Below are 4,587 nucleotides of genomic sequence, written 5' to 3'. Positions count from 1 at the left end.
GGAAACTGTTGTTATACAAACGGCTCAATGCTAGGTGGGAGAACGGGACTGGGTCTCTTTATTGAAGAACCAGAGACCGAAATATCTCTTCGTTTGCCGGATCACAATACGGTCCTTCAAGCGGAGGTCAGGGCGATCACAGAGTGTCTGAACTGGCTTAATGCTAACTCGAGACCAACTACCGTTAACGTCCTTACGGACAGTAAAATGGCAATCAATGCAATAACATCCAAGACAGTAAAATCGAAAACTGTACTGGACTGCATAAATACGATAAACAATTATTCCCAGCATGGAACAGTGCGCATTATATGGGTACCAGGCAATGCGGGGATTAAAGGTAATGAAAGAGCAAATTCTCTGGCAAAAAAATGGCAGGGAATTAGCAACAATAAACTTAGACAGCGCAAAGCCTCTAAATGCGTCACGTCTAGAGTTAAAAAATTGGGCAAAACAGGCCCATACATCCCTATGGAATAGAGAGGAGATAGGGAAAACCACTAAGATTCTCTGGGGGGACCCAAACGAGGATAAAACTAAAATCTTACTTACTAAGGCAGACATTAGTAGGCTAACAGGTATCCTTACTGGTCACTTGGGCCTACAAGCATATCTGCATAAAATTAAATGCGCAGATAACAGCTTATGCAGGGCATGCGGAGAGGACGACGAAACGTTAGAACACTTTCTTTGCCAATGCCCATCTTTCGCAATTATCAGGTCCCAGACTTTAGGGACCGACACTATACCGGGACTTAATCAGATAACGGTAAATGATGTTAAAGAGTTAAGGGATTTTGTTAAGGGCACAGAATTCCTAAAATAATAAAGATACCAACTACGACCCTTTCTTCAATTAGTCTAGAGCGCACAACAGGCCTATTCTGGCTTAACTGTATGTCCATTGAACATGTGGCGACTTGCGCCCCTCTTTTCAACCTAACTTAACCTAACCTAAGTCATGAGTACGGTGGTACAATCCTAGGATTGTGTTTTCAACGCTCACCGTCGGCCGGGTACTTTTTGTTAGCAAAAGAAATAAAAACACGTGCCAACCTATCGATCTTTGTTTCCATATTAATTTGTATGGGCCCTAAGATGCATTTTCAGAAAATTTTGAAAATCAGATGGGATTTTAATATAGCTATATACGGCCCAAAATACCCAAAATCATCCAAATATGCATATTGGAGCTATATCAATATCCGATCCGATTTGCAATTTTTTTAGATATCGTTTTTTAGCCACAATAATGAACTGTTAACGTTTTTTCATCGATCGGACCATAATTGTGGCATTTTTGGTGAAAATGCGCTTTAGGCCCCATACAAATTACTATGGAAACAAACATTGCCATAAAATTTCATATATAAGATTTTTGGATCAAATGGAAAAAATTAGGGGTAGGAAATCCAAAAAAAAAGGAATTTTTTTTGGGTCACTCTAGTACACATATAAGCGTTTAAACAATCCTTAATGTTCGTACGCGTGGCATAGTGTGTAGTGTGGTCGGCTACAAAGCAGAAGTTCGTGTGTTCAAATCCAACAAAAAGAGCAAAATAAAATAAATAATATGAAGTGTGTTGAAATTGAAAACAAATTCTGTTCTAAAAATAGAAAAAAATTGTGTCATATCTTATTTTTCAAATTCCAGTGGCCATAGAATAACGAGTACTTCAGTGCGGCATACCCTTGTTAAAATAATGTGTTAGTAGGGGGTTTTGTATGTAATTAAGACTACCAAAATGTACTTTAAAAAGCCATTATTTAGTAAGGATTTTTTTTTTGCTGGGAAAGTTGGTAAATGTAAAATTCACTCTGGAACTGCGTTTAAGTTTGGAAGAAATATTACGCTGTGCAAAGTTTGGACAAAATCGAGTGCTTCATCAAGGTTTTTTGTGATCACCGCCTGTTTTAGTTTCTAAACAAGTAAGAACGGCGTTAAGTTCTGCCCGGCCGAACTTGTAATCCCCTCCACCACGAATTGTATTGAAGTAAAACTGAACAATTACGAAATTTGGGAGGTACCGTTCAATGGGGGTTATATGTAGGCATAGTCCACGCCTTCGAATTTAGAGGAGAAAGATAAATACCCCCAATGAAGACTAAATACCAGCCATTTCGGTGGAATATTGGGGCTACAATCTTCAAAATACCGAAAATCGGAAGGTACACTTCTTTGAAGCAATATGAAGGCATGGACCTATTCATACAAATTTCAGGTTGAAAGTTTTGCACCCCCAACGAAGACTAAATACCAAATTTCAGTCATTTCGATGGATTATTGTGGCCATAACCTTAAAAATTTCGAAAATCGGGATGTACCGTTCTGTGGGGGCCATATTAAGGCGTGGACCTGTAACGACAAATTTCTGGGGGACCAAATAAAAAATTTCAGCCATTTCGGAGGAATATTAAGGCCACAACAATCAAAATACCGAAAATCGGAAGGTACCGTTCTACGGGGGTTATATGTGGAGGCGTGGTCCTATACCGACAAATTTCATATGAGAGGTTTTATGCCCCAAATGAACACTAAATACAAAATTTCAGCCATTTCGGAGGAATATTGAGGCCACAGCATTCAAAATACCGAAAATCTGGAGGTATCGTTCTATGTGGGCTATCTGAACGCGTGGACCTATACCAACAAATTTCACATGGAAAATTTTATACCCCAAATGAAGACAAAATACTATTTGCAATACCAAGCATCCTAGGAGTAATAGAAACTGCTATACAACATTGGAAAGCTCTATCTTAAAAATTGCGAGCTCTATCTTGATTTCAACAGACGGATGGATATATGATCAAGAATATATACTTTATGGGGTTTCCGATGAATATTTCGATGTGTTAAAAACGGAATGACAAATTTAATTATACCCTCCATATTATGGTGGAGGGTATAAAAATATGTACTTAAACACATAAATGTGTATATTTTATATCGGGGTAATAATGCAAATTAATGTTGAGTGTAAGGTTTATTTTGGAGCTCACTGTATATAAAATAAATCTTTGCGTCTCTGGAACCTAACCGTTTATACTTCGTTCTTACGAATCCAAATATTTTCGAAATATCATTTTTAAATCCCTTACATTTAAATTTCTTAAAAATAATGCCCCGAGTGAGGCTCGAACTCACGACCTTAAGATTATGAGACTTACGCGCTGCCTACTGCGCCATCGAGGCTATGAATAATCACCGCAATAAATGTTCAAATCTGATCTTAATCTTTAATTTTTGAAATGCATTATTTTAATTCTTTATGCAATATAAATTCTGGACCACTGATAAGACAAAGAAATATGTCATACATTTCGTTTTTACTAACTTAGAACATAATTTGTTAAATTACACATGAATAGCGTGTAAAAGTCAGGGAAAGGAATTATATCCTTTACTATGTTAAAACACTGAATTTACTGAAATTTTGTGTATTATATAAATATCCTTCCATAATATATTATAGTATGTTTTACCCCAATTTATTGTGCATATTTTCTCTGAAGTTCTAAAAAGATACTATAAAATTAACTTTGTAGACTTTAAAGAGCGCCATCTAGTCACAACTCCAAAAAGATTACATTTAAATGTGTAGTTGAGACATGAACCACGCGTGATTTAGTACTACGCTATAAATTGCGCACACCAACCAAATCAACTAATGCAAAGTTGGGAACACTTACCTGTGACTGAGGTCCCTACGACTAGATGTCGCTACCAATTCGAATATTTTTAAAATTTCGGATTTTGTATAAATATGTGTACGAGTATGTTCGTTTTGAAAGTTTACAATTTGTTATAGTAAATTATTTATACATATTTACGACTTTTAAAAAAGTTTGTGGGTTTACTATAGAGTTGACAAACTATCTATAGTACGACTACTATCGTTTTGATCACTATTGTAATGCAGCAAAGTTTTTGTCGGACATCTCAAAAACACTGATGATAATCAACACTACAGTACACATGTTTTAGTGTAGCCTCTTATGAATCACACACCCGATTTAACATATTTTAATGGCTTTAGTCACATTTTCCTAAAAAATTGGTTATACATTTTTTAAAATTTATCGACAAAATCCCTAAAAAAATTTCGCGACCAGTAGTGGAATTATGCAACTCTTTTTTATTAACGACAAAAATCGATAAAATTAAAAAATTAATTATAAAATTAAAAAATTTTGAACTGAATACATCAATAAAAGTTGACACCACTATCAGTATGACTTAGCGACAACTTTATTTTGTACGTGGGAAAGTCCATATGTATATCGGCCTGAAAGGTCTAAAATATCGAAACGGCCACCAACTAAAACGAGCGACGAGCGGTGAGCACAAAGAACCTTGAAGAAGCACTCGATTTTGTCCAAACTTGGCACATCGTAATACGTATTCCAAACTTAAATGCAGTTCTAGGGTGAATTATATATTTACCAATGTATCCAGCAAAAAAATCCTTCTAAATAATGATTTTTATAGTACTTTTTGCTAGACCTAACTACTTACAAAACCCCCTACTAACCCATTATTTAAATAAGGGGATGTCGCACTGAATTACTAGTTATTCTATGACC

At 35.8% G+C, this 4,587-nt stretch overlaps 1 non-coding gene across 1 annotated transcript; it reads right to left on the bottom strand.

The window, feature by feature from the left end:
- Nucleotides 1-3,123: 3,123 nt before the first annotated feature.
- On the bottom strand, nucleotides 3,124-3,196 carry TRNAM-CAU (transfer RNA methionine (anticodon CAU)). Its single transcript has one exon. It is a non-coding gene; the product is annotated as a tRNA-Met (tRNA).
- Nucleotides 3,197-4,587: the final 1,391 nt, after the last annotated feature.

The sequence above is a fragment of the Musca autumnalis genome, unplaced genomic scaffold (assembly GCF_047663935.1).
Source record: "Musca autumnalis isolate F117 unplaced genomic scaffold, ASM4766393v1 scaffold_3, whole genome shotgun sequence".
NCBI classification, from domain to species: domain Eukaryota; kingdom Metazoa; phylum Arthropoda; class Insecta; order Diptera; family Muscidae; genus Musca; species Musca autumnalis.
This window is presented reverse-complemented; position numbering and strand designations above follow the sequence as displayed.